Consider the following 23,432-nt stretch of genomic DNA (forward strand, 5'->3'; position numbering starts at 1 on the left):
AAAGTAATAAATAAATTTAGGGGAAAAAAAGCTAAAACCATAAAACTTCTAGAAGAAAAGCAGGACAAAATCTTCATGACCATGGTAAGAATTTCTTACATAGGACACAAAAGGCACAAATCATAGAAGAAAAAAATGGATAAATTAGATTCCATTAAAATTTAAACTTCTGTTCTTTGAAACAGACTGTTAAGAAAAAAAATTTAAGCTACAAACTGGGAGAAAATATCTGCAATGTATTTATATGACCAAGGACTTGTATCCAATACATGTAAAGAACTCTTACAACTCAAGAACAATAATACAAACCCAATTTAAAAAAATAGACAAAAGATTTGAATAGACACTTCATCAAAGTTAGTTCATCAAAAAGCTAACAAACACACGAGAAGATGCTCAGTATCATTAGTCATCAAGGAAATGCAAATTAAAACCATAACAAGTTACTACTATATACCCTCTAAAATGATTAAAATGGAAAAGCCTAAAAATATTAACTCCTGGTAAGAATATAGAGTAATTGGAACACTGCTGGTGGAACTGTAAAATAGCACCACCACTTTGGAAAACTATTTGGCATTTTCTTATAAAATTCAACATATATTTACTATACAATTCAGCAGTTTCATTCCTAGATATTTATCCCAAAGAAACAAAAACCTGTGTCCGTACAAAGACTTGTGTACAAATGTTCATATCAGCTTTCTTCCTAATAGCCCCAAACTGGGAGCAACCCCACTGTCTGTCACAAGGTGAATAAATAGAAATCTGTGGTGTGCAGTGGAATACTATCCAGCAATGAGAAGAGATGACTGATACAGCAGCAATATGAAAGTCTCAAAACCATTATTCTTAGTGAAAGAAGCCAGGTGCGAAAGAGTGAAAATCGTAAAATTCCATTTATATGAAACTCAAGAAAGGACAAGTCTAATCTATAGTGTCAAAAAGCAGATTGGTGGGTGCTTGGGACCAGGAAAAGGGGGTGATTGACTGCAAATGGGCTCAAGGGAACTTTCTGGGGTGGTAAGAATTTTCTATGTCTTGATTGTGGTGGTGGTTACATGGGTTTTTAAAAAATATTAATTTATTTGGTTGCACCAGGTCTTAGTTGCGGCTCCTGGGCTCCTTAGTTGCAGCATGCATGTGGGATCTAGTTCCCTGACCAGGGATTGAACCCAGGCCCCCTGCATTGGCAGCGCAGTCTTATCCACTGCGCCACCAGGGAAGTCCCTACATGGGTTATTAATTTGTCAAATTTTATCACACTTAAATAGTTTCCTTTTATTGTGTGTAAGCTACACCTTAATAGGGTTGATTTTTTTTTTTCAAAAAAAAAACACTGAGAGAGAGAAATTCTTTTATTTTTTATTTTTTTCTTATTAGTCATCCATTTAATACACATTAGTGTATACATGTCAATCCCAGTCTCCCAATTCATCACACCACAACCCCCATCTACTGCCGCTTTCCCCCCTTGGTGTCCATACGTTTTTTCTCTACTTCTGTGTCTCAATTTCTGCCCTGCAAACCGGTTCATCTGTACCATTTTCTAGGTTCCACGTACATGCATTAATATACAACATTTGTTTTTCTCTTTCTGACTTACTTCACTCTGTATGACAGTCTCTAGATCCATCCACGTCTCTACAAATGACCCAGTTTCGTTCCTTTTTATGGTTGAGTAATATTCCATTGTATATATGTACCACATCTTCTTTATCCATTCGTCTGTCGATGGGCATTTAGGTTGTTTCAATGACCTGGCTATTGTAAATAGTGCTGCAATGAACATTGGGGTGCATGTGTCTTTTTGAATTACGGTTTTCTCTGGGTATATGCCCAGTAGTGGGATTGCTGGGTCATATGGTAATTCTATTTTTAGTTTTTTAAGGAACCTCCATACTGTTTTCCATAGTGGCTGTATCAATTTACATTCCCACTAACAGTGCAAGAAAGAGGGTTCCCTTTTCTCCACACCCTCTCCAGCATTTGTTGTTTGTAGATTTTCTGATGATGCCCATTCTAACTGGTGTGAGGTGATACCTCATTGTAGTTTTGATTTGCATTTCTCTAATAATTAGTGATGTTGAGCAGCTTTTCATGTGCTTCTTGGCCATCTGTATGTCTTCTTTGGAGAAATGTCTATTTAGGTCTTCTGCCCATTTTTGGATTGGGTTGTTTGTTTTTTTAATATTGAGCTGCATGAGCTGTTTATATATTTTGGAGATTAATCCTTTGTCCGTTGATTCATTTGCAAATATTTTCTCCCATTCTGAGGGTTGTCTTTTCGTCTTGTTTATGGTTTCCTTTGCTGTGCAAAAGCTTTGAAGTTTCATTAGGTCCCATTTGTTTATTTTTGTTTTTATTTCCATTACTCTAGGAGGTGGATCAAAAACGACCTTGCTGTGATTTATGTCAAAGAGTGTTCTTCCTATGTTTTTCTCTAAGAGTTTTATAGTGTCTGGTCTTACATTTAGGTCTCTAATCCATTTTGAGTTTATTTTTGTGTATGGTGTTAGGGAGTGTTCTAATTTCATTCTTTTACATGTAGCTGTCCAGTTTTCCCAGCACCACTTATTGAAGAGACTGTCTTTTTTCCATTGTATATCCTTGCTTCCTTTGTCAAAGATTAGTTGACCATAGGTGCGTGGGTTCATCTCTGGGCTTTCTATCCTGTTCCATTGATCTATATTTCTGTTTTTGTGCCAGTACCATACTGTCTTGATTACTGTAGCTTTGTAGTATAGTCTGAAGTCAGGGAGTCTGATTCCTCCAGCTCCGTTTTTTTCCCCTCAAGACTGCTTTGGCTATTTGGGGTCTTTTGGGTCTCCATACAAATTTTAAGATTTTTTGTTCTAGTTCCGTAAAAAATGCCATTGGTAATTTGATAGGGATTGCATTGAATCTGTAGATTGCTTTGGGTAGTATAGTCATTTTCACAATATTGATTCTTCCAATCCAAGAGCATGGTATATCTCTCCATCTGTTGGTATCATCTTTAATTTCTTTCATCAGTGTCTTATAGTTTTCTGCATACAGGTCTTTTGTCTCCCTAGGTAGGTTTATTCCTAGGTATTCTATTCTTTTTGTTGCAGTGGTAAATGGGAGTGTTTCCTTAATTTCTCTTTCAGATTTTTCATCATTAGTGTATAGGAATGCAAGAGATTTCTGTGCATTAATTTTGTATCCTGCAACTTTACCAAATTCATCGATTAGCTCTAGTAGTTTTCTGGTGGCATCTTTAGGATTCTCTATGTATAGTATCATGTCATCTGCAAACAGTGACAGTTTTACTTCTTCTTTTCCAATTTGGATTCCTTTTATTTCTTTTTCTTCTCTGATTGACGTGGCTAGGACTTCCAAAACTATGTTGAATAATAGTGGTGAGAGTGGACATCCTTGTCTTGTTCCTGATCTTAGAGGAAATGCTTTCAGTTTTTCACCATTGAGAATGATGTTTGCTGTGGGTTTGTCGTATATGGCCTTTATTATGTGGAAGTAGGTTCCCTCTATGCCCACTTTCTGGAGAGTTTTTATCATAAATGGGTGTTGAATTTTGTCAAAAGCTTTTTCTGCATCTATTGAGATGATCATATGGTTTTTATTCTTCAATTTGTTAATATGGTGTATCACATTGATTTGCATATATTGAAGAATCCTTGCATCTCTGGGATAAATCCCATTTGATCATGGTGTATGATCCTTTTAATGTGTTGTTGGATTCTGTTTGCTAGTATTTTGTTGAGGAATTTTGCATCTATATTCATCAGTGATATTGGTCTGTAATTTTCTTTTTTTGTAGTATCTTTGTCTGTTTTTTTTTTTTTTTTAAAGGAAGTAGAGTATATATAAGCTCCTAAGAACAGAGGTTTTTGTCTTTCTTCACTGATATCCCTATCACCTAGAAGAATGCCTGGCATATAGTAGATTCTCCATAAATATTTGTTGAATGAATTATTGAAAACATTAAAAAGCTCTTGGAGATTAAAATTTTGAGATAAAATTTAAATTAAAAAATTCAATGGAGGGACTGGGAGAGAAAATTACTCCCAGAAAACAGAACAAAAAGATAGAGATGGATAATAGGAGAGAAAAGATTAGAGAATCAATTCAGGTCTGACTTCTACTAATAAGATTTGCAGAAAATAAGAACAGAGAAAGCAGAGGAGGAAGATGTGATGAAATAGATAATACAGTGAACTGAAGGACATGAGTTTCAGATATAAAGATCACATCAAGTAGAGCATAACAAATGAAAAAGACTGGACACCAAAAGTCATCATCATGAACTTTCAGAACAATGAGAACACAAAGGAGATTCTCAGTGCTCTCAGAGAGAAAAGAACTGGAATGGATGGCATGAATATCTTACCAGTCCCACTGGAACTTAGACTACAATGGAACAATGCTTTCAGATTCTAAGGGAAACTAATTTGCTACCTAGTATTCTATATGCAGCCAATGGATCATGTGAGAAATCAAGGCATTTTCAGAATATAAGTTCTCAAAAATTTTACCTCTCATGCACCATTTCTCAGGAAGCTACTTAAGGATGAGCTGCAGCAAAAGAAGGAGAAAAAATTTTTTAGAGGATTCAGGAAATAGGAGATCCAACCACAAGAGAGGCAAAAGGAATCTCTAGAATGATGGTCAAGGGAACTTACAGGAGCCCAGGAAGCACCCACACCAGATGGGAGCAGGAGGAAGCAGGGCTCCAGGGAGAATACTGTGAAGAAAAAAATATTTTGTTTGAAAATACTGAGAGAAGATTTTAATTTCTGTCAGAGTGTGGGGATTAGCAATAAGTACATAGAAACTAAACAAACTTTTAAAAAAGGGAGACAAGTTTAATTCCAGAGAAAATGAAGTTATTCAAGATAGGAAATAGTATCGTAGTACACAACATGGCTCAGCTGTAAATAACATTTTCATAGTCATAATAATACAAGCACTTAACGATCTCATAAAAGGTGAGACAGCAGCTGTATTGGGAACATGAGGGAGGGAGATGATGTGTATGTGTATGAGCTAAATCTTCAACTTCCGTAAGTCATACTTACAGCTAAAAATTCAGCAATTTGGGGGTTTTGTTAGAAACATGAAGGGAAATACCAAAAGAAAAGATACAAGGACTTCTGTTTGTCTTTGTAAGGCTTCTGGAATTCTTTGAGTTGTTTAACGATGTACATATATATATCTCTGATTAAAATAAAAATTAAAAGAAGAAAGATGGTATAAAGAAAGATGTGGGGCTTCCCTGGTGGCGCAGTGGTTGAGAATCTGCCTGCCAATGCAGGGGACACGGGTTCGAGCCCTGGTCTGGGAAGATCCCACATGCCGCCGAGCAACTGGGTCCGTGAGCCACAACTACTGAGCCTGCGCGTCTGGAGCCTGTGCTCCGCAACAAGAGAGGCCACGATAGTGAGAGGCCCGTGCAGCGCGATGAAGAGTGGCCCCCACTCGCCGCAACTAGAGAAAGCCCTCGCACAGAAACGAAGACCCAACACAGCCAAAAATAAATTTTTTTAAAAAAAGAAAGATGTGGTAGAGACACAACAGACTTTTAGCTAAAGGGAGATTTCTTTTGTATATATTTTGTATTTTGTATATATATTAATTTTTGGATTATAAAAAATGTAAAATGTGTTCACTGTAGAAAATAAGAAGAGAAAAGCATACAAAAGCAAACAAAAATCACCTCTAACCCCAACATTCACAAATGATCACTGTTAGAATTTTTCTCTTTCCTTCATTTGTAATGTATAAATAATTGGAATCAGACTGAATATGCAGCTTTCTATCTGGCCTATTTTCACTTTACATTCTCTTGTGAGAATTTTCCTGTTATTAACTATTCTTTGTAAGCATGGGGGAAGAAAAATAGAATAGGAAGCAAAGAAGTGGAAACTGAGTGTGTCAACAATTCTTTTGGGAAGAGGAGAAGAGAAATGAGGTAGAAGCTGGAGGATGACATGGGAAAAGCAGGGGGATGGGTCCCCCCACCCACGGGAGAGACTCAATCCTGTCTGTAGACCGATAGGAATTATCTGGGTGGTGAGAATGATGATTCGAGAGGGTGGTTCACTGAAGGAGCAGAGTCTTTGGAAAGGCGAGGAGTGTAAGTGGAGGCATCGCCATCTCTGGCAGAGGAGGAAAAGGATGGTGCAATGCAGGATGCAGGAGGGTTAGGGTTTGGTGGTGGGAAGTGGCAGAGTCACATCAGATGGTTTCTCAGTTAAGTACGTGTAAGGTCATCTGTTGCGAGGCAGGTAGAGGAGGAGGCACGAGATGTCTTGGGAAGTGGAAGCAAGACTACCAGAGAAATACAGCAGGACTGCTGGGCAGAGTCGAGCCCACGGGAAGTCTTTGAGCACCAGTACCCAGTGACCTACTCAGCCTCGTGATTCTCTCCGGCCAGGGCCAGCTACTCAGGCCAGGCTTGGGGAAGGCGGATGGTTGACTAAATCCAGGGTTGGGGTTTTGTCAGGTGGGTTATGACAACAGAAAGAGGAGAAGGGTGGGGATGGGTAGAGGGGTAGCAAGGGGTGGACCTTAGAATCTAGACTGGGCAAGAAGAGGGAAGTCAGGAAGGGCTTATGGCTAGTGAGAAAGTGGTACCTGACAAGGAGGTCTCAATGAGCTTGCAGAAGTGTGGCCACAGGCGGACCCAAGCAAGCAGGGTGGAAGGACACGAGGTGGTGGCCAGGGGGTGGTGTTTGGAGTTAGAGATTTCAGAGGAGGTATAGTTCCTGGTGAGGAACAGGTAGTAACACAGTGGGGCGAAGGTACCTACATAGATCACAGGAGCTTCAAAGGACCTGGGATTTTTAAAGAAGGGAAGAAGGAGGAAAAAGAAATGGGAAGCAAGGAGGACTCTTATCTCTCCTCCAAGCCCCAAGGTGTTCAGTGTGTGAGAGAAGAAAAGCCTTCAATGGAACAGGCTTCTGGAGAGACTTCCACGTGGGACTGGGTGTTCCTGACAGAGGGGAAGGCAGAAAGGAGTTTGCCAGTCACAGGCTGGGAGCACCAGGGGGCCCTGTGGGAGGGCTGGGAGGACTGGGGGCCAGGGTAGGGGTTTGGGTCAGATTGGAGGGATGCAGAGGGATGAGAGTCAGAGAGACCTGTGGTGACTTCTGGTGGGGATGGAGGTGAAAGGGGAGTGAGGCTGGGGATACAGGTGTGGGGCCTTTGAGATGGGGGTGGGTTGGAGTCTCTTCCCATCTTGATGCTTCCTTCCCTCGGTGGCTTGGCCTTCCTTGGCAACAGCTCCCAGATCCTGCTGATGGGGGTACCCAGACTCTGTCTCCTGTTCCTTCTCCTCCTCTCACCTGTCTTCTGTGCTGCAGCAGAATCTGGAGGTGTTGTGTCTTCCCCTTGGAAGGGAGCTGACTTAGCCCTAGATTGTTTACATTTTGGCTTGTTTGTCCCCCTCTTCCTGAAACCTCTGGAGGCCACGTTGATTTCCCTTTGAGCATCCTGTGCTTAGACCATACCGCGCTCGAGGTGGTGCTCCCCAGGCCCATGCTTGATTAAACTGAATTCATTCAGGAGGGGAGAGGGGAGGGAGGCATGCTTAATGAGCTCCTTCTACTTCTAGGCATATGTTAGACCATTTTAAATCATGTTTGTGGTTTCCCTAGCAGAGCACTGGCACTCAGCAAATGTTAAGGGTTATTATTTAATCCTCCAAACACCACATTGGATAGATATTGTTACCTATCCTATTCTATGTATTCACTTAAGTATTTCTTGAGTGCCTGCTGTGTATCAGATGCTATGTTAGACCCCTGGAATACTAAGTGTATATGAACATGCTGGTCCGTCTTAGTTTAACCCCCAACCCCCAGATCCATTCTCTGTCCTGCCCCGTAGGTGGGGAGGCCAGTCCTTTGGCCTGCATCAACCCAGCTCACTTGCCCACTACTTCCGGGTGGGTTAGGCCAATGGGAGGCACTGGTAGAAGATGGGGTGGGAGAGAAACTGAAGTAGTTCTTCCTGGCTCCTCCCTAGCTTTGGGCTGTGTTTCCAGCAGCGGCATGACTGCCACATAGGTCCAACCCCTCCTTACGGTTCTCGCTCTCAAGGGATTTTGGTAACAATATTCCCCTGCTCTCCTCCCACCCAGCACCCAACTCACCCAGAGTGGGGAGACACTGTTCTGAGCATCCTGGGGCCCTTGTGTCTGAGTTAGTGTGTGAATCCCTCCTCTCCAGGTCACCAAGCCTCAGGTCATAACCAAACAGGTCTCTGAAAGGTCACAGACTTTTCCCTACAACTCTGTTGTAGGGAAAAGACACTGAACTTGAGAATCAGGAGGCTTAGGTCCCAGCTTTGTCACTCTTGCCAATTCTGTGACGCAACACATTTGCCTCAGTTTCCTCCTCTGCTAAATGGACATGGGAGAAAACACTTCTCATGTTCAAAAGTCTTACACAAAAGCACCTCGTGACTTGTGCAAATATTAGTTGCTGTTATAATCACATCCAACCCCTGTCCTCAGGACAGGATGCCCGCCTCACGCAGGACCTTTTCTTCCTGCTCCCTCAGAAATGCAGTCACGGCCAGGAGTGATGAAAACATTTCACCCTGGTTGGATGCCACACACAATTAACTCTTTACATAAAAAGAGAGGAAAAATCATGAAAATTACACCACCTCTCCTGCCCCAGAGGTTTTTTTTTTTAATTTTCATTGTTTTCTTTTTCTTTTTTTTTCCCAAGATTGTTGAATAAGCAAAAATCTTCAGCTTTTCAAAGGCCACGTGGAGGGCTTCCCCGGTGGCGCAGTGGTTAAGAATCCACCTGCCAATGCAGGGGACACGGGTTCGAGCCCTGGGCCGGGAAGATCCCACATGCCGCAGAGCAACTAAGCCCGTGCGCCACAACTACTGAGACTGCGTCCTAGAGCCCGCAAGCCACAACTACTGAGCTCGTGAGCCACAACTACTGAAGCTCGTGCGCCTAGAGCCCGTGCTCTGCAACAAGAGAAGCCACCGCAATGAAAAGCCTGCGCACCGCAACTAGAGAAAGCCTGCTTGCAGCAACGAAGACCCAACGCAGCCAAAAATAAATAAATAAAAATTAGAAAAAATAAAAAATAAAAGACCATGTGGAAAAAGAGATGGATGAGGCCTGGGAAGTTCTGACAAAGCCCTGAGGAGGGCTCTGATTCACCTTCACTCTCTGAGGTAGGATGGAGGGGCAGGGAAAGAGATGGGGAGGGGGCTGGAGCCTGGAGGGCTGGGGGCTAGGTATAGACCCTCACAGACAGCTGGATGTGGTTCTCGGAGGTGTTATTCCATTTCCACTGACGCCTGGAGGGACCTGGCACGAGTCACACAGAGTAGTCCAGGTTTTTTTAAAGGGGGAATTTCATGATAAGGTGAAACTGAGGAGAGGATGCTGGTCCTGGGAGTGTGTGGGAGGGGGAGGGGATCTGAGCAGGGATGGGTGTTCACTGAGCCCTCAGTACGTGTGAGGCCCTGTGTCAGACTCTAAGGAAACAGAGGTGAAGTAAGCATGGTTCTTGCCTCGAGGAGCTTTCAGTCTGGTAAAAACATCTGGATATATAACAGGGCGGGTTGTGGATCATAAGCTGTGGAAACACATCAGTTATGGCCCAGGAGTCTGGCCTGGAAGAGATAGCGTCTTGCTGGGGTCAGGCCTCAGCTCTGGTGAGAGTGAATGTCTCCTACAGTTGCAGGCGGAGTGTCTGTTGGGGGGACTAGGAACTGGGACTGGGCCCATTCTGGAGATTGGTCAGAGGGAACGGACTTGGACTCCAAGCGGACCTGGGACCAAGAGCAATGTTCCTCGTGACCACTAGGAGGAGCCAGTGTCCTCGAGTGGACTGCAGGGTGGCTCTCTCTAGGGAGACGGAACATTCAGTAGGTGGGAAGGGAGAGCCCCCGAGGTCTCCAGGTCTCCCAGAAACACCTCGTCTTTGACCTGGGCTCTGGCTATCTCCTCTGCCACACTCAGGGTGGTGGGGGGAGTAGGGTTCCAGGTTCTGCGGAAATAGGCAGATTGCACATAAATCAAAAACAAATCTACAGTCACCTCCCCAACCCAGAGTAGGAGCGACTTAGGGAGCAGCTTTGGCCAGGCCATTCTACCCACCCGAGCCTCAGTTTCCCCATCGGTAAGATGTGAGCATTTGGTCAGCCGGATGATTTCTGAGGCCCTCTGCTACGGTTAAAGGAAGGATTCCATAACCATTCCTGCCATCTGTGGTTCCCGGCACCTCCCTTTCCCCTGGACCCTTGGCCTTCACTGATTTCTGCGGGGGTGCACTGCAGAGCTTTCTGCCCCTACTTTCCCCTCCCCAGCCCCCAATTCAGGGGGAGTCCTCTGGTGGGGGGTGGTGTGTAATGTGAGAGGCAGAGTCCCTGGGAGACCGGGGAACCTCCGCTGAGATCCATGCTCTCAGCATCACCTGGGCCACACTCTCGATCTGAATCTTATTTGCAAGGACAACCTGGTTCCCAGCGGACAGCCAGATCCCCAGGCCTGCAGCCAAATGCAGCCAGGCTGAACCCTCCATACCCATTCTAGGCCGCCCTTCTTCTTGGGCTGTCCCTCCCAGGGGCGGCCCTGCCACCCTCCCAATCACCCTGTCCTGAAGTCTGGGTATCAGCATCTACCTGTCTCTTCTCACATTTCCCTTTCTCATATTCACGTGGCCAAAAGTCCAGACAGTCTTACCTGGAACGTGCCCACCTCTCACTCTCTCGCCACCCCTGTCCTGGTTCAGGCCTATGTTATTTCTTTCCGGAACCGGTCGGTCTCTCTGACTCCAGTCTGTCCTCTCTCTAATCTATCATCCATCTATGCTGCTGCCAGAGAGCTCTTTCTAAAACACAAATCTGATTATGTACATCTCTGCTTTAAAATCTTGGCTTTAGCCTCGTGGCCTAAAGATAAATCCAAAGTCCTAATAAGCTTCCAAGTCCATTCATGGTCTGACCCTTGCTTCCCCAGCCAAGTGCATTTCCCAGCATGCTCCTTGATCCATCCACAGCACACTTCTCCCCACCAAGCAACCCATGTTCTTTCAGGATTATTGCCTTGGCAAACATCATCCCCTCAACCGAAAATTCTGACCCTGATTTTTGCTTGGTGAACTTGGACTCCTCCTTGAAGTCTGAGCTCAAGGCTGTGAAGCCTTTCCCAAGTGTCCCAGGCAGGGTTCCCATCACACTTCTTGTACATCTCTGCTATCTGTCTGCCTCCCCCACTGGACGGTAAGCTCCTATTTAGCTCTGTATCTCCATAGCTAATCAATGCTTGATGTGTGGCAGCGATTCAATACAGGAGTTTGAATGAATGAATAAATATAAGAATGGCCTGGGAAATTGCACGCTGGGGTGAAATCTTCCTTTTTTCTCTGCTGGAGCCCACTGAGCAAAGAGTTAAGGCAAGTGTGGTGGGAGACGAGGTGGGGAAAGTGGGGGAGGCCACTCCAGCCGGGGCCTGTGGATCAAAATAATGAGTTTGGATTTTGTTTTCTTTACTGGATCTCAGGTCCACAAGTTTAATCAGTTAGCTCATACTCCTTAGAGAATGATGTAGAATACTCGTTCCCGTCCTTGCCCTTATCATCTGACTTTCTTTGGTCTCTTCCTCACACACAGTGAGAACCCGCCAACATTTACCTCATGTGACTCTTCCATTCTCCCTACTTCTTTAAAAAAAAAATTTTTTTTTAATTAATTTATTTATTTGTGGTTGTGTTGGGTCTTTGTTTCTGTGCGAGGGCTTTCTCTAGTTGTGGCAAGTGGGGGCCACTCTTCATCGCCGTGCGCGGGCCTCTCACTATCACGGCCTCTCTTGTTGCGGAGCACAGGCTCCAGACGCACAGGCTCAGTAATTGTGGCTCATGGGCCCAGCTGCTCCGCGGCATGTGGAATCTTCCCAGACCAGGGCTCGAACCTATGTCCCCTGCATTGGCAGGTGGATTCTCAACCACTGCGCCACCAGGGAAGCCCTCCCTACTTCTACTTACAGAAGAATTTCAGTTTCATTCTCAAAGCAGTAAGTCTTGAGAGGTTTCTAAGTAAGGGTGTGACGTGATCTGATTTTCATTTCGTAAAAACTGTTCTGTCTGTTCTATGGAGAATGCATCATAGGGGACAAAGTGGAGCTGGGACAGCAGATAGAGGCCGCTGAAGTGGCACAGATGTGCGATGGTGTTAGCTGGAGGGTGGCAGTGGAGACAGAGAAAGTGGGCAGGTCGGTGTAGGTTTTGGAGGGAGAGCAGCGCTGGTGTATGAGTTGTGAGGATCAAGAGAAAAAAAGAGGAGGGAGGGGTAAATTAGGAGTTTGGGATTAACATATACACACGACTAAATATAAAATAGATAATCAACAAGGACCTACTGTATAGCACTCAATATTCTGTAATAACCTATATGGGAAAAGAATCTGCAAAAGAATAGATATATGTATATGTATAACTGAATCACTTTGCTGTACACCTGAAACTAACACAACAGTGTAAATCAACTAACCTCCAATATAATATAAAAATTAAAAAAAAGAGAGAGAGAGAGAAAAGAACTCAGTAGTGAAGGTTCCAGAATTTCAATATAGAAGGGTTTTGGGAGCAGTCATGTTGTTGGAAGAGGGGCCAGGGACCATCTAGAAGCTGTGTGCATAGCAAGCACACTGTTCTTATTTAGACTGTATTTATTTGGGGCAGGTGAAGAAGGATCTTGGGGGATAATGGGAGGGGTTGCCCCTCCAAACCACTTCTTAACACCATCACAGGTCACAGGGCCTTTGCATGAAAGGCTCTCACAGGAGCCTTGCTAGAGAAAGGACCTCTGCCCTCCTCCCCCACCATCACTCTCTACCATGCTCTTACTTTCTTTGTAGCTTTTATCAAAGTGTTGGCATAGTTCTCTGGTGCAGCCCCTTTCTAGAGCTTTTGGTGCACTTTCAAGGCTCCTCTCTATCTCTCCTGCTTTAGGGACCTTGGCAGGTTTGATGGAAGCTAAGAACTGAGCAGAGGTCCAGGGCTTTGTGAGGCGCTGGTGCCGGCACTGCACCCAGGGAGGGAGGAAAATGAACGCCTTAGATGTCAAGCTGGAATAAGTCTCAACCCTAGAAGGTGGTAGCTGTTCCCCTACCCCTACTCTCACCCCCTCCCCCAGCTCAGCCAGCTGCCAGAGAGGGAAGCTGGGGAGGAAGGAGGCCTGGTGATTAAGAGCTCCGGTTGTCAGGGCTGGGGCCAGGGGGCACGCCCCCTGGGTGACATTTTCTCGCATTGTGTCCTCAGAACAAAAACGAGTCTTATTTGAGGAGTTGGAGGGGGGCGGGGGCAGGGGGCTGAATGGAATCGTGGCTCCAGGGAATGGCGATTACTCATCAAAGACCAGGGCAGCCCCCGTCTTTGTGTGCCCTCCACAGCCCGCCCGTGCCTGGCCACAGGCCCTCAACCCTAGACTACCCACCCCCTTCCCCCCGGCCAACCCCCCCACAAGAGCAGGGCTGGGAATCATGTGTGGGCAAAGAGCTGCTACAGGCACGTTGTGGGGAGGGGGTGACCAGGGCAGGCTTCCTGGAGGAGGGGAGATGGCTAAGGGGAGAAAACATGGAGTGGGTCTCTGGAGACCAGGGAGTGAGTGCAGGGGGAGGGCGGGGCAGAACCTCCAAGGTGTCAATTCAGCCCCCGGATAGAGAGTCCTGGAGGGGTCCCAGGAGGGGGCTGCTTCCTGCTATGAGGGCTATTTTGGGGCCTGAATCAAATCAAATCCGCCAGCAGCCCCCAGAGCCCCCAGCAGCTGCGCAGAACAGCTGTCCCCGCTGAGGGCGTGGAGGGCTGGAACCTCGCTTCCTGTCCTGCCCCCCACTGATCTCTCCTGCCACCCAAGGGAAGGGGGAAGAGGATGTGAAAGGGCTTTAGGCGCGAGTCAGAAACCTGGGCAAAAACCTTGTGTCTTTCTTCCTCCTGGGCTGGGCTACCTTGGGGCTGAGACTGGCCACTACATCAGTTTTTGGGGTGCTCCTGGTCATGGGAAGGGAGTCACCCCAGAAGCTCTTCCCTGCACCTCGCCCTCCTCTGAGCCCCAACCAGGTATTTCCCCAGCCGCAGACATTCCCTGCCCACATTCCCTGCCCAACTCCACCCACCGGGGAGCCCTCCTAGTCTTCTCTTGGAGATGTTGGTGGGATGGGTGGGTCCTGTCCTCCTCTGGCCCCTCCCACCCTCAAAGGCCAGTCACCACACTCATCTCCCTGGGTCTTCTTGGTCTCTCTTCTTGGGGGGGGGGTGTGTGCAAACCGCCCCATCAGACTGGCCCTTCCTTCAGTGAGGGGTGGGGGCTCTGAGAGAGGGAGGGGACTTAGCAAGGAGAGGGCAGGGGCCAAGTCTCTCATTGGATTAGAGGCCCCCCGGAGGCTGGAGGCCGGGGACACATCTCCTTTCCCCAGGGCAGCGCCCCATAGGGTGGTGTCTCTCCCACCAGACCTAGCTTTGAATCCTTCCTCTAGCTGGGCCTCTCAGCCCTTTGGTGCTGACCCACAGGGACTGGCGTGTTGGCTCTCTGGGACACGGTCAGCTCGAGGGCAGGTGCCTGTTCAGGCTTCTGATTGCACTGAGGGGAGCCCTGTGCACCCACACCCACCAAGCATACCCACCAGAACCTGAGATGTGGGTGTGTCAGGGAGCTGGGGGTGGGGGGAGCACTGACCCCTTCTCCAGGAAGCCTTCCTGGGACAGGCAGGCAGGAGAGCCTCTCTTCCTCTTTGGTCCACCCTGGCTCAAGGCCAGTCAGTGTCCACAAGTGTGACCAAGGCTGGGATGTGCCCTGGGGCAGCCCTGTCCCTCAGGTCACAAGTCCATGACAGGGTCCCTCGTGCCCATCTTGTGCAGAAAGAGCCCCATTGTCCCGGTGGCATAGCTGAGGGGTGAGTTCAGAGCCTAGAGATGTGGACCACTGGGCTGGTCACCGGCTTTCTGAACCACAGCAGGAGGGAGTCAGGGACAATCGCTGGGCTGCTTGTTGGGGAAAGGAATTGGTACACACAACAGTGCACACGGAGCCACAGCCCAAACAGACACTGCTATCCTCACTCACACAGGCCTACTCGCTCCCAAGGCTCCCCAACATACACACACACACACACACACACACACCTGTCCTCAGGACAGCCTAGCAGAATTGATGACAGCCCCTCCTCTCCTCTTTCTACATTCCTGCCAGCAGATGCTCTATTCTTTCCTTCTAGGAGCTATTGAGGCAGAATCTCCCCACCTTCCAGGCGGCTCCGGACATAGCGACAACAGGGGGAAGCGGGATTGTGGCACCTGTCCCTGGGGGCAGGGGTAGCTCCTGGATCCCCACCCACACTGGGCTGAGACCCCAGGTGCTTTGATCTCCTGTCTGGGTGTGCTTGTGATTGGTGCTGCCGAGGTTAACAAAGATGCACAAACCAGGTCTTTTGGCCAGGTCTGCGTTCTTAGCCTGTTTCCAGATGTGAGCCCTCATCTTCCTCTATAGCCCCCTCCCGTAATGAAATCCTCTCCCCCTCATTGAATGCCTCACCTTATGGAACCCCCCTTCCTCTCACTGAATTCTCTTTCCTCACTGAATTCCTCTCCTCTCCCACCGCCACCTGAGTCCCCCTTTCGGGGAGAGTGGCATCCTTTCCTTCTAATCTCTGTGGGCCCCAGAGGGTCTGGTCTACAACACAGACTCCACAGGTGGTGGCTGAGACGTTTGCAGCAGTCTGCCCATGCCCAGTCCCCCCACCCCCCAGCCAGTGCGCCCATCACCAGCACACAGGCCCAGCCTATGAAGGCTCATCTGAGTCTGTAAGGTGGGCCGATTTGGTACCAGCCATTTCAGCAGGTTGGACCTCCTGGCCCAGCAGGGCCCACCAGGCTTTAAGCAGACCAGGGACCGAAGAGAAGTGAATGGCCAAGGGGTAGGTCGAACGTGATTTTGGCTCTGAATCTGTATGATGTGGGGTTCTGTGATCCAGCCTCCTTGCAGGATCATTCACAGAAATCACTATTTCTCCCCAAGCTTCCTAAAGCGAGGGAGGCCCATTCCCCATTCCCCGTTCCCACCCTGGACAGCTCAGCCCGGAGTGGCCTGGTCTTGGTGGCCAGGAAGTCACTGTATCTGCCTGGTCTCAATCCTTCCTGTAGTGGTGGAGGCCCCACTCCAGGTGAAGCAGGACCTGTGGGCTATGGAGCTTAGGGAGGAGGAAGGGTGAGACCCAAGCAGCCAGAGACAGAGACAGCGAGCAATGGAGAGACGGGGCTGAGAGGGAGGAGGAAAGAAAAGAAAAGAGAAAATGAGCAGAGGGAAGGGGGGAGGGGGATAGAGGAGACTGAGAGGTAGCGAAGTGCTGAGCCAAGAGATGGGAGGAAGGAAGCTATCGGCCTCCCACCCTCCCTCCCCCCTCCTTCCTCCAGCCCGGCCATGCCAGGCAAGCTCCAGACACAAATGTGGCCCATTGGGCACAGACTCCAAACTGCTGCGAGGTCCTCCTGGGCCAACCTGGCCAAGGGTGTCAAATCACTCATCACTGATCACCCCACACCCATTAGAAACACAGGCTCTGAGCCACACTCTTTTTGATTCTGGGAATCAAAAAGAAGGCAAATCTGCCCAAGCTCCCCTAGGAGGCTCAGCCCCTCCATTGCTGAAAACCTTCTCTTCCCTGAGAACAGGACTGCACTGACCACTAGGAGGCCAGGCCTGCTGCAGGAACAGAGACACCACCCCCAGCCTTCCACTTTGCCTCGCCAGTGACTATTTGCTGACTGTCTCTTTCATGTCGCTAATCGTCCGGCCCCATCTAATTGGTAATTAGCCTTGAGAGCCCAGCCTGTGCTTGGCTAATTGCTGTTTGTCTCACTTCCATCTCCGGCAGCGGAGCCGTGCCAAGGCTGCTGCCTGGGCTCTATCTGGGCTGCTGGCATCCATGCCAAGGCTCCGTGGAGGTTTCTGCAGCCCCACCCTGCTCTATTCAAGGGGGCTGCTGGGTAGAGCACCTCTCAGCAGTGATCTCTGCCCTGAGAGTGAGAGGTCCCCAACAGTCATTCTGGGCAGCTGCAGAGAGTGGCCCCAGCCTTCAAACATGCTCCACAGCCAGTTATAGAAGGAGACGGCCATGAGCGAACCATGGTTCCTGCTGGGGAATAGAGTCTGGGAAGGCTCCAGGGAGGATGAGCGGTCTGAGAGGGGCCTTGAAGCATGTCTAGGATTTAACCATCAGAGAAGGGAGAAAGGACATTCCAGGCAGAGGGGAAGTCAGGGCTGCTTGTAAAAGAAGGCTCCAAGGCAGGGCTGTACAGAAGCCATCCAGGGACCTGGAGGTGGTTGGCTCAATGTGACTGCAGGGCCTGGCATGCGGGTGGTGGGAGAGGAGGCTGGAAAGGCAGGCAGGGGCCGGATTGTGGAGGACTGGCTTTGGGTGCTAGGCTAAGGAGTTGGATTTCATTCTCCAGGCAATGGGAGCCACGGAAGGTTTTTGAGCTGGAGAGAGGCTTGATCTACTCTGCTCTGGGGGCCATGGGGAGGATGAGGTTTGGTGAGGAGAGACCAGGACAGGGAGAGCACTTAGGTGGCTGCTGCTTTGGTGTTGGACATAGAGAGAGGGAAGAGTGGGAGAATCATTTTAGAGGAATCTGCAGGATTTATTGACCAATTAGAAGTAGAAGTCATCCATGGGGACCATATGCTAAGGGTGGAACCCACGAAGGGTCATCCCCTCCCTTGAAAGCCGTGTTGGGGAGCAGGGCAAATGGCATCTCACATGTTTTCCGTGGCTCAGAATAGCTTGGGGATCTGCGTTTGAGAACTAACTCTTCTGGTCTCTTTAGGAGCCTCTTAAGGAGATGTCGCCATTGTCACAAGAATTGACACTGGCTGGGCCCTTACCACGGGCCAGTCATTGAGTGCCTGCTTCTGAGAACTTGTTTCATGCTCAAAGAATCCTAGCTGGAAGCCACTATTATTAACTTCATTTTTCAGATGACAGAAACCGAAGCTGGAAGAGTCACTTGCCCAAAGACACACAGCTAGTAAATGACTGAGGCTGGATGTGAACTCAGGTCTAAGTCCTCAGCCAGAACTTTAAATGTGCCTTTAGAGGGCCTTCCACCCTCCTGTGACAATTATGCTAGGCTAGGGTTTGTTTTATCTATTGATTTATTTTAGTCAAAATGGTACCAACCAGCTTGTCCTCTCTACCTGGAATCCCCTTCTTATTTAACTCTGTCCAAATCCTATTCATTCTTTTAAGCTCAGGACAAAGCCTGCCTCCTCCAGGAAGCCATCCTGGATTTTATAAGCCCTTCTCCACTTGTTGGTGATAATCTCTGAGGTGTACTCGATTTTGAACCTCATGGTGGCACTTCTTCCACCCTTCCCCTTGTCCTGGAGCCCCCTGTGCAGGGAAGGCCTGCCCTGCAGGAGGCCCCACATGTGTTGTCCACATTGCCCTGGACGGCTTGGATCTTTTCTTCCCCACTGAACAGCGAGTAGCCTGGATCCCTTGGTCATCTTTGGGCCCTCTCACCCCCACCCCAGCCCGGCACTGCGCCTTGGGTCAGTGCCTGCTCACTGGCTGTGTGCTGAGCTATGCTCGCCTGTCCGGCTGGAGGCACTACCTCTCACTTACCATGCTGGACTTAAGGGGCCCCCAAACTCAAGTTCACCCTTCACAGCAGGAAGCTTTGCCTTTGTCCTGAAGAGCCAGAAGCCTGAGCTGCTAGCTCTAAGGCTGGCCCAGAGCAAGAGTTTCCCAAAACCTGAGGGGGTTCCTAGGAAGATGGCTTTGAAAGGGACCACACGTGGTTTGATGAGTGAGTCCTGGTGCTTTTATCAAAACCATCAGTGACATCTTGTGCTTTCCTTTCAGGGCCCCTATTTCCTCCAGCAGTGCTGGCCTCGAGCTCAAGGAAAAAATGCACTAGTACTTTCCACCCAGCCTGGAGGGGCCTTTGGTAGAATCTGGTGGAGCTGCAGTAAAGGCGGGCAGGTGGGCAGATGAGTCCATTGTCCTTTGGCCCCAAGTGGGTCCCAGACTAAAGCAATCTAAGAGCTGTGGGTTGGAGACCCCCCTGAGGGCAGGATCCTGGGAGAAGATTTAGAACAGGGTTTTCATCTGTGATCGGGAGAACTGCGGGCTCCTTAGAGGTGCCTCGGGGACTATCTCAGGGTGGGAATGGGCATCATCTACCTTAGTCTCCCCTGTAAGTGTTTTTCTGGCCCTGGTTCCCAGAGTCATTGCAGACGTGGGCTCTCCGGGTTCAGCTGGCTCTGCCCTTACTGCCTGTGTAACCTTGGGCAGTTGCCTGATATCTCTGAGCCTCATTCCTCATCTGCAATATAGGGATGACGGCAATAATCACATCTACTTCAAGGTGGGCTGTGATGGCTGTAAAACCCACAGCAGGACACCTGGTCCTCAGTAGAACTTTATAAAGTTAGCTTGTATTATTTTAACCATCTGCTTGTTTTTTGTTTTCCTAATCCTCTCTAGCCTGTCTGCCAGGCTTAGGGAAGAGCTTGGCACAAGGCAGGCAAAGGCAGAGGATGCCCCCACCACTGTCTCACTTCTGGGCACCCTTCTTGGCCAGCCAGGGCTCGGGGCAGAGGTGGAGAAGAGCCAGGTGTCCCATGGCCTGGTCTTTCCGGGAGGCCCCTCGGCCTTCCCACCTCTGAGAACATTGGGCCTTTGAGACATGCCCCCGGCCTGCCCACCACCCCCCGCCCCCGGCCTGACAATGCGGGCTTCAGAGGGGACGGGGACGGGTGGCAGGACACAGCCCCCTCTGTGAACCGGAACCGACCGCCAGTCTGGTGAGCCTCCGAGGACACATTCCTCACGGGGCAGGGAAGGGCGAGGGGAGGGGGCTGGGCATCGGCCCCTCGGCCTGGCCCTGACCCAAGGAGCCGTTGTCGCTGGGGGCTTGGACAAAGGTCCCCTCTTCCTGCTCTCTGTCCTCTTGGTGCCCACCCAGGAAATGGTGCCAACAGGGCCAAGAAGGAAGGCATGAGGCTGGGATGGGGCAAGGGTCACCTCCAGGTTTGCATACAGCACCCACAGCGCTGTGGGGGGAGGGGGAGGCCGGGCAGGCAGCCACCTAAGGGAGAGAGTCTGCTGGAGCATGTGGTAGCCCCCAAGGGACCCTTGCCGCCTTCTCTGCATCCTCAATCCTCAGCCCCCTGGACCATCTCTTGGACAACATCTCCATCATTCTCAAAATCTCCCTCCTCCCCCTCAGGTCTTCCTGAATTAATCGGGGAGCAGGGATGGCTTCACTCAACCCCACTCAGCGTTAAGGAAAGAAATTCCAACACTGTGTGTCAACCCTCTCCCCTCATCCAAGTAGCCACCTCCCTTACCTCTGGCAGGATGAAGATAAGTCTGAACCAGGAAGTCTATCTTCCCCTAGCAGCTCCGTTTCCCCTCGGGCCTTAGCTCACCAGCTAACATGACCTGAGCTGTCCCTACGGGCCAGGACTTTACAACATCACCTCATTTAGTCCTCTCACAGCCTAGGGCCATTACTGTCCCCAAGAGGTGAAGTAACCTGCCCAAGGTCACACAGGTAGGAAGTAGCATGCCAGGATTTGGACCCAAGCAGTCTGACCCCTGAGAGTCATTCACTTGAAGCAGAAGCCAGGGAATGACACCCTAATCCCTGCACCAGGCCAGCTGTGCCAGGACCAATGGTTGCTTGACTCCTACAAAGGATTCTTGCTAACAAGGAGGATAGAAAGATGAGATTGGTATCAATGAAGAAGAAGAATGTGTTGACGAAGAGGTTTGATTTCTAGGAAATTCCTACGTGGGAGTCATGAAGTTGTTCGTTCATTTATTCCGTCATCCATCTGAGGAGCTCTGTAGAGTGCAGTGGTAAAGAATGTGAGCCGTGGAGCCTGACAGACTGAGTCCAAATCCCAGCTCTGCTGTGATTCACTGTGTGACTTTGGCAAGTTGCTTCACCTCTCTGGGCCTCAGACTCCACATCAATAAAATGCAGATGATAAAAGTACTTGTTCTGTAGGGTTGTTGTGAATAATACATGATATAATATATAGGAAGTGGTTTGTATGGTGCCTAGTACAGAATGAACACTCAGTAAATGTTAGCTATTACTGCTACTCCTTTCCAGGTGCTGGGCTAAGGTGCCAGAGTTACAAAGATGAGTGGGACTGCTTCTTCCCTTGAAGAAACTAGTGGAAGAGACAGAGGTGGAGAGAAAATGTTACAGGTGCTGGGAGAAGGGCCTGTACAAACAGCCACTTACTGTGCCTGGAATATTACGGAAGGCTTCCCAGGGGAGGTGACCTTATCTGGGACTTGCAGGAAAAATAGGAACCTGTCAGGGAGATAGGCAAAGAAGAGATAAAAGCCAGTCCAGCAAGGGAACAGCAATGCTCTTGTACAAAGGGAGTATCATCAAGGGAGTAGCGTGTGTTTTGCAGGCAGAAGGAGCTGGGTCTGGCTCTAGTATTGAGTGTGGCGTAGGTTAGCAGCAGGAGGTGAGGCTCTTACAGGGGCAGGACCTTGATGCTCCTCCCAGGACTTGATGTTTTGTCTTACAGACAAGGGTAACCCGTGAAGGGTTTTAAGTAAAGGCAAGACACAAATTACATATAAGACAATCTTTAAAGTAAAGTAGATCCTGAGAATTCAGGTTGGATGTGAGACAGAATTTCTGATGATTGGGGACCTTGGGATTTCTTACACGGGAAATATGGGAGCCTTTTGCTGATGTTGAAGGAGAAAGTGGACAGCTCTTTTGTGGAAATGAGCGTCAAGACACATTTCTGGGGCTCTCTGATCATGGACTGTGGGTAGTGGAGATCCTGCCTGCCTTGAGGGTGTGGACTGAGATCTGGGGTGTGTGTGCGCGTGCGCACATGTATGAGCATGAGGACACATGGGAGAGTGAAGGGAAGACCTAGACACCATTCTGAATCATGATTTAGACCTGGGAGAGGTGGCCCTCCCAGGAAATCAGAATCCTCTCCTAAGAATAGAGCAGAGACAGGGAGGATGAGCACCAGGACCTCTTGCTGCTCAGCCTGACCAAAACCCTTGTCTACCGACAACTTAGAAGCACAGATCTGGAGTCTTGCCCACTTACATTGGAAGGTTCTAGAACAGTGACTCTCAAACTTTAGCCTGTTTTAGAATCCCCTGGGGATCTTGTTACAATGCAGATTCTGCTTCAGCAGGCTGGGGCGGGGCCTAATAATTTGCATTTCTAATGAGCCTCCCCTCCCCCTTCATGCTGATGATGCTGAACCAGGAACCACACGAGGAGTGGCCAGGATCTAGAAGGGTGGTTTGCCTTCCAGCTGCACATTCACAGTCATCTGGGGAGGTTTTTAAAAGAAAAAAAGGATGCCAGGGACTCACCCCAGCCCAATTAAATCAGAAGTTTTAGGGGTAGGGCCTGGGCATCCACAGTTTTAAAGCTTCCGAAATGATTCTGATGCACAGTGAGGACGTGAAAGAAAAACTGCTCCAGCACGTGTCCATTCAGACTGGAGCAGGGGGTTCAGAACTCCCTTCCCAGGGTGGAAACTAGAAATAGAATGCAAGTCACACAAAGTCCCAGCCCATGGCCCTGTGAACAGCGTTCCTGGTAACTCCAGAAGGGCAATGGAGGGGTATCCATATCAGGAAGGGGCAGGGGCAGGAAGGGCAGCCCCCTCTCAACCCTGTCCCCACTAGCTCCTTGGAAAGTGGCTTTGTCCAGTGTTTGAGGCACAAGGCTAAATATAGCCTGGGCTGGGGGCTGAATTCAGGCCATTGAGGGAACAGGCCTATTGGCTGCTCTGCCCCAGGCCCAGGCCACAGAAAGCTGGAGAAGAAAATGTTGGGAAGGAGGGAGTAGGGGTGGGATCGGGTGTGTGGGCCTCCCAGGAGGTGAGGTGGGGTGGGAGAGAGTTGGAAGGGGAAATCCGAACTAGATCATCTTCAAAAATGGGGGTGCAGGGACTTCCCTGGAGGTCCAGGGGTTAAGACTCTGCACTCCTAATGCAGGGGGCCCGGGTTCAATCCCTGGTCAGGGAACTAGATCCCACATGCGTGCCGTAACTAAGAGCCCGTGTACCGCAAAGAAGATTGTGCACACAGCAACGAAGATCCCACGTGCCGCAACTAAGACCTGGTGCATGGGACTTCCCTGGTGGCGCAGTGGTTAAGAATCCGCCCGCCAATGCAGGGGACACGGGTTCGATCCCTGGTCCAGGAAGATCCCACGTATCATGGAGCAACTAAGCCCGCGAGCCACGACGACTGAGCCTGCGTGCCACAACTACTGAGTCCGCGTGCTGCAACTATTGAAGCTTGCACACCTAGAGCCCAAGCTCTGCAACAAGAGAAGCCACCACAGTGAGAAGCCCACGCACCACAACGAAGAGTAGCTCCCTCTCGCCGCGACTAGAGAAA

General features: G+C 49.1%; 1 protein-coding gene and 1 non-coding gene across 2 annotated transcripts in view; one reads left to right on the plus strand and one right to left on the minus strand.

Annotated features, from left to right (window-relative positions):
* Positions 1-23,432, minus strand: part of PHB1 (prohibitin 1) — a 95,090-nt gene that overhangs the window by 19,843 nt on the left and 51,815 nt on the right. The gene's annotated exons all lie outside the window — the stretch shown is intronic.
* Positions 22,982-23,054, plus strand: TRNAR-CCU (transfer RNA arginine (anticodon CCU)). The gene has a single exon. It is a non-coding gene; the product is annotated as a tRNA-Arg (tRNA).

Source organism: Eubalaena glacialis, chromosome 19 (assembly GCF_028564815.1).
Source record: "Eubalaena glacialis isolate mEubGla1 chromosome 19, mEubGla1.1.hap2.+ XY, whole genome shotgun sequence".
Lineage (NCBI taxonomy): Eukaryota > Metazoa > Chordata > Mammalia > Artiodactyla > Balaenidae > Eubalaena > Eubalaena glacialis.